The 13,489-nt window shown below is 41.3% G+C and overlaps 1 protein-coding gene across 4 annotated transcripts in view; it reads right to left on the bottom strand.

Moving 5' to 3' along the window:
- LOC132394386 (protocadherin-9) overlaps positions 1-13,489 on the bottom strand; it is a 798,119-nt gene that overhangs the window by 303,882 nt on the left and 480,748 nt on the right. The window lies entirely within an intron of this gene.

Here is a 13,489-nt window from a genome sequence, read left to right as displayed (position 1 = left end):
CTTCTTTGCTTTGTTCCCACCCCCAACATTTGGACAAACTACATTGAATTGCTCCTTTGTCCCCTTTATCCCAGAAGACCAGACAAGTTAATGTTTATTACCCTCTGCCACAAACAACCATTGAGGAGAAAAAAAACATATTTACAAGCAAACCTATATTTACATATTTAATTATGGCATCTTATTTCAAGGGACCTCCAATGGCAGAACTTGCTTATCTGAATCTGAGTCTGTGCTTTCAAGTCTTACACAGGAGCCATACAGTCACTCATTGAATTATAATGCATATGAACAGGGATTTCAACAATACTAATTCCATTTTGTTCTCCACATCACCTTCATTCTAGATTCCACAATTCGCATACACACTCAGGGCTTTCTAAGCAGCCAATTGATCTATAAAGCCTTACGTTGTCAAGATGCGATCACAGGGAGAACGTGCAAACTCCACATAGACTGCACTGGAGGCCAGAATTGAACCTCAAGCACTGTGGCTCCAGCAGCTGTGCCACTGTGCTCTCATAGTTGGCGGCTAAAATCTGTTCCTGTCAGCCAACAAAAAACAAGATAGTGTGGCGGCTGTAATTTGCACCAATTCTTGGAAACCCAGTTTCCGAGTACTTAAATCCTTTAACATTGTAGCACGTACCTAGTGATGCCAATTATGAAGATGTTGGGAAACGAGGCGATTCTTATGTAACACTGATGCTGTGCACATGAGTCCCTCATTAATGATTCCCCAAACCTGCAATTTTCAAATGGAGGAAGGACACTACCATGTCTGACAAGTGAAGTCACAGCCAAAGTAAAAGTAAAAGAGAGGGCAGTCAAGAAAGTCAAAGCTAGTAGGAAGATAGAGGATTGGGAATCTTTTAAACACTTGCAGAAGGAAACTAAAGAGGTCATTAGGAAGAAAAATATGAATTATGAAAGGAAGCTGGCGACTAATATCAAAGAAGATACTAAAAGCATTTTTAGGTATATAAGGGTAAAAGGGAGTCGAGGGTAGATATAGAACCAGTAGAAAATGACACTGGAGATATTGTAATGAGAGATGCAGAGATGGCAGAGGAACTGAATGCATATTTTGCATCAGTCTTCAAAGTGGAAGACATCGGCAGGATTCCAGACATTTAACAGTCTCATGGAAGTATGTGCAGTAAAAAGTATGAATGAGAAAGTGCGCAGGAAGCTTAATGGTCTGAAGGTGGATAAATCTCCTGAACCTGATGGAATGCACCTTCGGGTTCTGAAGGAAGTTGCTGGAGAGGCTGCCGAGGCATTAACAACGATCTTTCAAGAATCGATAGATCTGGCATTTTACTAGATGACTGGAAAATTTCAAATGTTACTCTGCTATTTAAGAAGGGTGGGAGGCAGCAGAAAGGAAATCATAGACCTGTTAGCCTGACATCAGTGGTTGGAAAGATGCTGGAATCGATTGTTAGGGGTGAGTTTACAGAGTACATAAGACACAGGACAAGATAGGCCAAAGCTAGCATGGTTTCCTGAAAGGAAAATCCCGCCTGACTAACCTGCTGCAATTTTTTGAGGAAATTACAAGCAGGGTAGACAAAGGACATGTAGTAGGTGTGGTGTACTTGCATTTTCTGAAGGCCTTTCACAAGGTGCTGCACTTGAGGCTGCTTAGCAAGATAAGAGCCCATGGAATTATAGGGAAGTTACTAGCATGGGTGGAACATTGGCTGATCGGCAGGAAACAGAGAGTGGGAATAAAGGGATCCTATTCTGGTTGGCTGACAGTTACCGTTGGAGTTCCACAGGTTCCACAGTGTTGGAACCGCTGCTTTTTGCGATTTAATGTCAATGATTTGCACTATGGGATTAATGGATTTGTGGCTAAATTTACTGAAGATACAAAGAAAGGTGGAGGAGCGGGTAGTGTTGAGGAAACAGAGAGCCAGCAGATAGACTTAGATAGTTTAGAGGAATGGGCAAAGAAGTGGCAAATGAAATACAATATTGGAAAGTGTATGATCATGCACTTTGGTGGAAGAAATAAATGGGCAGACTTTTAATTAGATGGGTAGAGAATTCAAAATGCAGAAATGCAAAGGGACTTTGGAGTCATTGTGCCGGATACCCTAAAGGCTACCCCCAAGTTGAGTCAGTGGTGAAGAAGGCAAATGCAATGTTGACACTCATCTCTAGGGGTATAGAATATAAGAGCGGGGGCGTGATGTTGAGGCTCTATAAGGCACTCATGAGACCACACTTGGAGTATTGTGTGCAGTTTTGGGTTCCTTATTTTAGAAAGGATATACTGACATTGGAGAGGGTTCAGAGAAGATTCACAAGAATGATTCCAGGAAGGAAAGGGTTACCGTATGAGGAACGTCTGGCAGCTCTTGGGCTGTAATCCCTGGAGTTCAGGAGAATGATGGGGGATCTCATAGAAACATTCCAAAAGTTAAAAGGCCTGAACAGATTAGATATGGCAAAGTTATTTCCCATGGTAGGAGGTTCTAGGACAAGAGGGTGTGACTTCAGGATTGAAGGACATCCATTTAGAACAGAGATGCAGAGAGAGTACTTTAGTCAGAGGGTGGTAAATCTGTGGAATTTGTTGCAATGAGTGGCTATGGAGGCCAAATCATTGGATGCATTTAAGGCAGAGATAAATAGGTTCTTGATTAACCAGGGTATCAAAGGGTATGAGGAGAAGGCAGGGGAGTGGGGTTGACTGGAAAAATTGGATCAGCCCATGAATGAATGGAAGAGCAGACTTGATGGGCTGAATGGCCTACTTCTGCTCCTATATCTTGTGGTCTTATGGTCTTAACCCCAGCCACTGGGCTAAACTTAGCAAGTGTAACAATTTAAGGCCTCTTTAACTTTTGTTTCATACCTGGAACAAGAAATACATCCCCACTCAAGTTCAGATGCTGGCTTTAATTTTTGGATATGACATTGGAAAAGCTCTCCTTAATGCCCTTGCTAATGTTCTTCTGCACACCAACAATACCAAATCAGATCCCATAGCTGACATCACAAAGAACAGAAATGCTAGAAACACTCAGCAGGTCAGGGAGCATCCATGGAGAGAGGAAAGTAGTTAATGTTTAAGGAATAAATCTTAATATTTCAGAGCCAAGATCCAGCCCTGAAACGTTGACTCTGCTTTACTTTACACATAGATGCCACCTGAGTCAATGAGGACATCCAACATTTTATTTCCGATTTACAGCATTTGCAATTTTCTTTCCTTTTCCATCACAATGCTGATGAGGGAAACTGGCTAGGTACTCTGTGGCTGCCTTTTTTCCCGTACATAGGCTATATTTTGAAGATCCCTTCTGCTGCAATAGAGCACCTTGAAAAGCCCAGAGGTGTTATGAAAACGCAATTTCTTTTTTATTGGTGATACAACAACAATGTTTCTAGCAGCTTAAGTGTGCAAAAACATTCCAATCAGCTTAAACAGTAGCAGAGAAAATTAGATGTAACTGAAGTATTAAGAAGGCAAACAAATTGTTATTTATTCTAAAGCAGATGGAGTGCGAAAATAGTAAATCTTTGTTACAAATGTACAGAGCAAAGGAAAACTACTTTTGTGGTAAGATGTAAAGTTCTGATCATTCATAGGGAGGAACATGCTTACAATGTTTAGAGAGAAAGGTTGAACAAGTTAGATCTTTATTCTTTGAAGCATAGAAGGTTGAGGGGGGACATGATAGAGGTATTTAAAATTATGAGGGGGATAGATAGAGTTGACGTTGATAGGCTTTTTCCATTGAGACTAGAGGAGATTCAAACAAGAGGACATGAGTTGAGAGTTAAGGGGCAAAAGTTTAGGGGTAACACGAGAGGGAACTGTTTTACTCAGAGAGTGGTAAGCTGTGTGGAACGAACTTCCAGGAGAAGTGGTAGAGGCAGGTTCGATTTTGTCATTTAAAAAAAATTGGATAAGTATATAGACAGGAAAGGAATGGGGGTTATGGGCTGAGTGCAGGTAGGTGGGACTAAGTGAGAGTAAGCGTTCGGCATGGACTAGAAGGGCCAAGATGGCCTGTTTCCATGCTGTAATTGTTATATATATGTTAATGGAATGGTTTACAAAAGATTCACCAGCTGAGTGCCAGGATTGTCTACTGTGTGAGGGCTAAGGCGGGCTTTCAGACAATGAGTTTAAGTAAGGTGTCTTTAAGTTACGTTAAACACTCAAAAACTTCTACAGATGTACCGTGGAGAGCATTCTGACAGGCTGCATCACTGTCTGGTATGGCATGGCAATGGTGGCTACTGAACAGGATTGAAGTAAGCTGAAATTGTAAAATTAGTCAGCTCCATCATGAGTAATAGCCTACATAGTGATGCACCATCAATAACTCTCTCTGAGACGTGAAGCCGAGATATTGGCTTTTATTGACTGGAAGAAAGAACAAGCAGTAGTTGACCACCATACTACATCCTGGAGAATGAGGGCCGGGCTCAGGCCTCAATCGCCTTTATACCGGGGTCTGTGGGAGGAGCCACAGGAGCAGTCAGCAGGGGGTGTATTCAGACAGGTATATGTTGTTCACCACACATAGTGTCTTCAATGATCTTCAAGGATCTTCACACATCTTCAAGGATCATGCCTCAGAAAGGTGAAGTCCATCATTAAGGACCCCACCAACCAGGACATGCCCTCTTTTCATTGTTACTATCAGAAAGGAGATATTGAAGCCTGAAGGCACACACTCAGCAATTAAGGAACAGCTCCTTCCCCTCTGCCATCCAATTTTTAAATGGACAGTGAACCCATGAACACTACCTCACTACATTTTGTTAAGTTTCTATTTTTTTTGCACAACTTATTTTAATTTGACTATTTACTATACATATACTATACTTTGTGTAATTCATTTTTTCTATATTTATCATGTATTTCATTGTACTGCTGCTGCAAAGTTAACAAATTTCACAACATATGCTGGTGAATTTAAACCTGATTCTGAGAGGTGATCTTACTGAAAGATAAAAAGATTCTGAGAAGCTTGACAGAGAGCATGGGAATCGTGGCCCTTTTTGACTGCAAAGGAAGCATGGAAAACACTTACATATGATTCTGAACTATCAGGATTTCTAATGGTGGACTATTAGAATTGTTATTGTAATCAGTCCTTACTTTAGTTTATGTTGGTGAGCAAATTACTGACAGTCCTTCCACTCCTGTAAGTCAAAAAAGTTTTTGGAACAAATTATAGACATAATAAAATTGATATTCAGACCATTTGCCTCCTAACTTCCCCTTCTACGCAACCATCTGGAATAAGCATAATTACTACATTGAATATGTTTAGGAACTGTAGATGGTAGTATGTTTAAACAAAAGCACAATTGGTAACTTTTCCCTTGCTGGGTGAATCCAAAATGAAAGGGCATTGACGATGGATATGGATCCACCCATTTAAGGTTACATGTCCTCTCTCAGAGGCCAGTGCAGCTCTGGGAATCTTTTGTTTATTGAACCGTGGAGCTTAATTCGTCCAGTAATTTCAAGGTAAGGTCAGAGTGAAGGGATTATTGGAATTGGACCAGAAAGAGATAGCAAGGCAAATAGGGAATCAGTGGGACAGCAGTGGTGCAAGCACAAGAGATCAGGTAGCCAATTCCTGATCTGCCTCATTCCTATTCTTACATACTCTAATGCTTGTTTCAATGTTCAGAGCAAGTGCCCTTTCTGGAACTGACCTTCTGAACAAAAGCAGACCTGTCAACTCTCCTATGCCCACCTATTTATGAAATCAACAGGGATTTACTTAGCGCTTCTACCAGGAGTGGAAACCAATAAAACTTTAAAGCTTGTCACTCAGCGAGAGACTCAAAAAAAAAAATGGGAGCAAGAAAGTTGATGATTTAAAAAGCACCATGAGGGAAAGAGATGGAGTGACAGTGTATACAAACTTATCAATCACCCCTGATGTTATTAACTTCATACTTTCTGCATAATCACTCAAAGAGTTGAACTGCATGTGCATGTAACGAGAGCTGTATAAGTCATCTCCTTCTACCTTAGGCCACGAACATATCAATCACCCCTGCTGTGGACCCTGTCTGGAGATCCAAGATCTATATGCTCCACAACCTTTGGACTAAATGTGTAAATTTTGGAGGGGACTATGTTGAAAAGGTAAATGTGCTAGGTTTTCCAAAATTGACTCCTCCTACCTTAGGCCACAAACTTATCAATCACCCCTCGTAATTTCTTTCACAGGAAATGCAACATCATTACATGAATCAACACACACAAAATGCTGGTGGTACGCAGCAGGCCAGGCAGCATCTATAGGAAGAAGCACTGTCGACGTTTCAGGTCAGGACCCTTCGTCAGGACAGTCTGCCTGGCCTGCTGCATTCCACCTGCTGCATTTTGTTGTGTTGCTTGAATTTCCAGCATTTGTAGATTTCCTCGTGTTTGCTTTTCAAGATCATTACATAATGATAGCAGGCAACTTGCAGGACAGTATAGAGATTGAAATTGGTCCATTACTGTCCATCAGATAAGGAAATTCACTATTTTTACCTACAATCTTAACTACATCAGAGCTTCATTAATTTAAAGCATACTATCCCATAGTACTGAATTGGAAACTATGATCAAAAATTTGTGATAAACTCATTTTCAGCTGTTTTAATCAAATCTCACCTAGTTACCACCTTTAAATGCACAAGGTAAAATTTGTTAAAATTCTAATTAAAAATGTTTTAAAACTCCATGTTCTCTATGGTGGCAGATTGTGTGTTTGGTAAAATGCAAATGGTTTTTGATTTTGAGTGTAAAAGGTTGTAAATCGTTGGAATTCGCTACCCAAGGGACCTCTGAAGATTGAGTCATATATTCAAGACTTAGACTGATTTTTAAACTGTGGGGGAGTTGAGAGTTATAGGAAGAATATAGACCTAAGACTAAGATCTTATTGAATAGTGGAGTCAGTATCCGGCTACTGCTCGTTCTTTTTCTTAACTTCAGCTGAAAAAATTCACTTTAGATTTGTAATGCGAATAGAAAATACAGACCTTTAAGTGTATTATTTTCATTTCTTTTCTTCAACAGAGCTAATTTTCACTGCTCTGTGATACATTTACAAGTGTTCAAGGATGTTTCTATATTTACAGCAGCAAAGATCTTTTTTTACAATTCACCGCTACCTTTTATTTTTACTGTAGCATGTAACATCACACCTATATATTAATACATAATGAAAAATAATTTATGAGCAGCGAATACCCTCTTATACAATCTGAATTATATTGAAACTGCATGGCTGATACTGGCACTTTCTTCAAACCTAATCAAAGTCCTCACCACTCACTCCACTTCTGAATGCTCATTTTCACTCCTGTGCCATCCCAGCCAATGGGTTTCGGTTCTATAATGTGAACCCAACAGCACAACAACTTCTGTAGCCTTGAAAAGCATATCTACTGTGATGGGTTAGAACTTCTGGTCCATTCCTAGTGCCAATACTAAGTAACATCTACACAACCACAAGGGGACCAATTTTCATCCCCAGTGGTGGATTGGTGGGGCAGCTGCTTTAAATTCCTGGCATTAACATGTCAGACGACCTGTTCTGGGCCCAGCGCATAAATGAAATCACAAGGAGGGTGCACCAGCATCTTTACTTTCTTAGAAGGCTTGTTGCTGAACACTCCAACAAACTTTTACAGATGTGCTGATGAATGTATCCTTACTGATTGCATCATGGTCTGATAGGGCAATATGAATGCATGGAAACTTAAAGACCTGCAGAGAATATTAGATTCAACTCAGTACATCATTGGCACACCCCTTTATTCTATTGGTTAAATTTACTTGAACTGCTGCCTCAAGAAGGCAAGAGCTGCCATCAAAGACCTCCACCGTCCAGGCCATGCCATCAACTTGCAACTTCCTTCAGGCTGTAGGTGCAGAAGCCTTAATGCCCACACCACTTGGATCAGGAACAGCTACTTCTATTCAACCTTTTGGTTGTTGAACCAACCTTTTGGGCACAACCACAATCAGTACCTCAGTACAGCGGCAACCTGACCACCTTGCAGTACAATGGACTCTGTTTTCTTTTTGTTCTAATTGTGTTTTTCTTGCATAATGTTTACACAATTCACGTATTTCTTGTAAATGTGTATCTCGTGCTATGTGCCTGTGATGCTGATGTAAGAAAGCTTTTCATGTCTGTGGTTGTCAAGGGCAGTTGGATGTTTCAACCACATGGAGAGCTTCGGTACTTGGTGGCCCATGGGGAAGAAGCTTTGGCGGATGTCGGTACCATTATGCAAGAGCAGCAGGCTGCCTATGTTGGGCAGTGGTGGAGTTTTAGGAAAAGGTTCCTATGGGAGTTGGGTGGGGTGTCATATGGGAATAGACAGGGGAGGCATTCAATGAGCTCAGGAAAACACATGTGGTTTGCACCATTTCTGTCATGTGAGGGAAAATTGGCCAAGCGTCCTCTCATGTCACGTTGAAAAACAATAAGCTGCAGATAATGGTAACATAAAATAAGAAGTAGTATTAAGCAATTATCACAAAATGCTGGTGGAACACAGCAGGCCTTGCAGCATCTATAGGAGAAGCTGAGTCCTGATGAAGGATCTCGGCCTGAAACGTCGATGGTGCTACTTCCTATGGATGCTGCCTGGCCTGCTGTGTTCCACCAGCATTTTGTGTGTGTTGTTTGAATTTCCAGCATCTGCAGATTTCCTCGTGTTAAGCAATTATTATTGGTTTATATTTTTTTCTTGACAGATGTACCGAGGCACCGTGAAGAATTTTGATTTGCATCCCATCCACATGGATCATTTCATTACCACAGTGCACTGACACAGTGCAAAGGAAAACAATAAGAAAATGATGAATACAGGTACAGGTACTGATTATAACTGATGCTTCAATGACAAACTCTGCCATCTTCACTGCGGTTGATGCCTGGGCATGCCTCGTCCAGTGGTATTTATACGTCCATAGACCGTCCCTCCTGATTGGTTAGTCCTCAGGATGGACGGACTACGGTGGTATAAATATGCCTGGACTAGACGTGTCCAGACAGTAGAATCTGTCATTGAAACGTTGGTTATAATCGATACCTGTACCTGGTTGGAAGCCCGAGAAGAGTTTATTCATCATTTCCGCTGGAAGAGCTCTGGATCTATTTTCAATAATAGAATGCAGAATAAAGTGTTACAATTACAGAGAAGGTGCAGTGCAGGTAGACAATAAGGTGCAAGGCCATACAAGGTAGACTGTGAGGTGAAGAGTTCATTTTATCATACTAGGGGACCCTTACTAGCTTTATAACAGCAGGATAGCAGCTGTCTTTGAGCCTGTGGTATGTGTTTTCAAGCCTTACAATATTCTGCCTGATGGGAGAGGGGAGAAGAGAGAATGCCCAGGGTGGGTGGGGTCTTTGAATGTGTTGGCTGCTTTAAAGGGGCAGCAAGAATTGTAGGCAACACACTCAGAAGATCAAGCAGTAACTCTGTCCTCTGCCTACCTGCTGAGTGTCAAAATCTAAACCAAAGTCGAGCTTATTGTCATATGCACACCCCGATGCAGTGACAAACTCATTTGCAGTAGCATCACAGGCACATGACATTAGTTTCCAGCAAGAGCTGTTTCAATTCCAAAAGACATAGCTTCTCAACTGTACCATGATCCAGCAGAGCCTGCCACTTTACAAATGACAACAGCCTTGTGTGCAGAGTATCACTTCTGTCGCACACAAATCAGCACTCAATCACACATTGGACCCTGACCTGGAGGAAAGACAACACATTTTCTGTTCATTTTTAAAGTTGTGGATTCCCTGCTGTCTTACAAGCTTGCGGAGACATTGTAAGGGCAGCCGATGACCCAGAAGGGCCAAGCGTCCTCCTTACTATGGAACCAGACATGTGTCAGCTATTGGGATGTTATATGCATGTGGAAATAGTAAGCAAATCTTTGCTAGTAAAACACCAGTAGAGAATGCCACATTTCCTCGACACTGTCATTTGTTTAGGAAATCTTTGCTATACCACATTCTTCGCATCAATTTGGAATAACGCTGAGGTTTTTGATGGGCTAATTGAGGTCCAAGCATTATGGGAAGGTGAATGTCCACTGAAGACAATTCTATACTTACAACTCGACTCTGGTAGAAGGGCCACAAAATGGGTGAAGAAGCTTGCCTGGTGCAATCTTCGATACAATTTATTGCATGAACTTCCAGCAAGCCTTCGAAATTTCGTGAAGAGAAATTGAGACTGCCATAATGAAGCTGATTCATTAGCATCAAGACAATCAGCTACTAATGAACGGGACAATGCCTCTCTTTGTTAGAAAATAGCTCCAGACTTTTTGTTTTAAATTCGCACTAACTGATGCTTCACTATTCCTCTGCAATCTTACTGCTTTCAAAAGGAAGAGGTTCAGTAAACAAAAATGCATTCTTTACATCACAAACTTTTAAGCGGTCAGATTCCCACTGCTTCTTCAGCAAGGAATGTGCACTGGGTTCTCATTAAAGAAACATCTTTTGCTGAATGATCATCAGCCTCTCTTCGCAGAGCTGCAAATTTAACCAAAACTGAACTCGATCAGGCTTTGCAACACACACAAAAAAACCAACTGATTTGTGCTTTCAGCACGGGCAATGTACCATTTTCATGCTTCATTGCTGCCCTTAAACTAAAGAAGAGCAAAAAATAACTGCAAGCTTGTGTCCTTTACCAAAGTATGTATGGAATAAAATCAGGAAGGAACCCTGGAACATATCAGACCTGCTTCCTTGTTCAATTGGAACACAGCTGATCTTATCAGTGGCACAATATTTTCATCATAACTGGCCCCAAGTACACTCAATAGCTCTGACATACAAAACCTGCCCAACTCAGCTCAGAAAATATTTAATAATTCCAAAAATCCATAGGCGTCTGAGAGTTGAAATTACCTTTCATCCTATTAAATGGCCTTTCTCTTCCCATGTGACTTTGTCCCCTAGTTCTATAAGAAATAGCACAGTATGCACTGCATCAAAAGCCCTCAGGATCTTGCATTTCATTCTCATTGCTAAGAGAGTAGACCCAGTCCATTCCATCTCTCCTCATTGGCCAACTGTTTGTTCTCCAAACAGTAGAAGCTGAGTACCCTCTGCTCTACTGTTTCCAAGACAACTATATTCCAGATAACAGAAAGAGACAAAATTGTATTTTGCACTCACGATGGGTTCTTATCTGCATTCTGCCCAGTTGTATGTTGAACTAAACAGAACTTCATCTCAATAGTACTCTATTTATATTTTCTGCCTAGAAAGTATTATGAGAATGAACATTCAATACTGGTAGCCCCACCCCAGAAATTGAACACTAGAGATCATCTCTTGCCCTACACTGGACTTGGATCTGATTCTATTTCTTTTCACATTAATGTCTTGTTTACCTCTTCACTGCCTTTTATAATTGATGAATATGTGTGTGTGTGTGTGTGTGTGTGTGTGTGTGTTTTCCCTGTTGTCTGTTCCTACATGTCTGTGATGCTGCATTGAGTGAGTTTTTCATTGTTCCTGAATCTCATCATACTTATTGACAATAAACTAGTCTTGAGATGCAAATGGACTATAGTGGAAAAGCCATGGAGCCTCTGGAAAACAATTGGAAACACAACTTTCACATGTAGGAACATCAACGGCCATTTTTCCCTCAGGCCTGCTCTGCCCTTTCAAAAAGATCACAGCTGCTCTGATGGCAACCTTCACTCTCAGGAATCACTCATTGTCAATTCTTATCAACAATCTAGCCACCTCTGCCTTAAAAACATTTACACTTTTACCACCTTTTGAGGAGGGAATTCTAAAGACACGTGACCTTCCCAGAAACAAAACACACCTCCTCAGTGTCTTAAATGTGTAACTCCTTATTTTAAAACAGTAACCTTTGTACTAAATTAGCAATAAGAGGAAATATCCTCTCCATGTCCACAAATACATGAGGAATTTACTATCTATTTGCAAACTATATGTGGTGCTTCAGGAATTTTGTGGGCAAAAGCATGTTCAGTCTGTTACATGCTCTGTGTTCTAATAGTCAGCCTGTTCAATAGACTGCTTAGAATTCCCTTGCCTTCTCCACTGCCAGGGCAAAGCCAAACACAAACCAGAAGAACAGCACCTCAAATTTCTCTACAAATTATTCTACAAACCAATGGTATGAACAGTAAATGTTCCAACTTCAGATAACCCACACCCTCTGTGCTACTTTCTCTCTCCTTCCCCATCTGGTTTAATTTGCCCTTCATCACCCCCACCTTATCTGACTCCATTTCCCTCCACAGATGCTGCCTGATCTGCTGAGTTTCTCACGCATTTTATATCTAGCTCCAGATTCCAGTATCAGAAACTTCTTGCTTCTGCTTATCACCTTCCAGCCTCTGTCACTACCACTACTACCTCTGCCTGGTTCTATCTGTTCCCCTTTATCTCTTTTCTTATCTGTCTCCACCTGTTAGCCCCCAGTCACTTGTCCCTCAACTCCACCTGTCCCTCCTCCTCTATCCAGTTCCACCTTGGAGTCACAGAAAAGTACAGCACAGAAACAGGCCTTTTGGCTCACCTAGTCCATGTTGAGCCATTTAAACTGCTTACTGCTACTGACCTGTACTGGGACTATAGCCCTCCATACCCCTACCATAAATGTACTTTTCCAAACTTTGCATAAATGTTGAAATTGAGCCCGCGTGGGCCACTTGTGCTGACAGCTCAGTCCACACTCTCATGACCGTCTGAGTGAAGAGGTTTCTCCTCATGTTTCTCTTAAACTTTTCACCTTTCACCCTTAACCCATGGCCTTTAGTTATAGTTGCACCCAACCTCAGTGGAAAAAGCCTGCTTGCCCTATCAATAACACTCATAATTTTGTATACCTCTATCAAATCTCCTCTCTATCTTCTACATTCCAAGGAATAAAGTCCTAACCTAGTCAATCTTTCCATATGACTTAGGTCCTCCAGACACGGCAACATCTTTGTAAGTCTTCCTTCCGCTCCTGGTTCCATCTATCTGTGCTTCAAGCCTTCCTCTCATCTCTTTATACTGGCTACATCCTCTTTACAATCTCAGTCCCAGTGCATTTTGGGGTCTTAACTTGGAAGATCCACAATTACTTTGCTTTCACAGATGCTGCTTAACCCCCTGAAATTGATTTTTGGTACTTGGAATGTTGACTGCAGTCTTGTGTGATTTGCATTGGTATATCAGAATAACAACCTTGCACTTCAACATCAACATCAGGAAGGGGAAGTGGGTAGAATTCATACTAATCCTCACTGAGGTGTCATTGGAAGAAAAGTTGAGCATTTTCAAGTTCCTGGGCATTGGAGGATCAATGCTGAGCCCCAGATACCTATGATGAAGGCATGTCCACAGCTATTCTTCATTAGGAGTTTGAGGAAACTTGGTGTGCCACCAAAGACTAGCAGGTTGTACTGATGTGGCATGGGAATCATTCTGAC

Source organism: Hypanus sabinus, chromosome 5 (genome assembly GCF_030144855.1).
Source record: "Hypanus sabinus isolate sHypSab1 chromosome 5, sHypSab1.hap1, whole genome shotgun sequence".
Classification (NCBI taxonomy): domain Eukaryota; kingdom Metazoa; phylum Chordata; class Chondrichthyes; order Myliobatiformes; family Dasyatidae; genus Hypanus; species Hypanus sabinus.
This window is presented reverse-complemented; position numbering and strand designations above follow the sequence as displayed.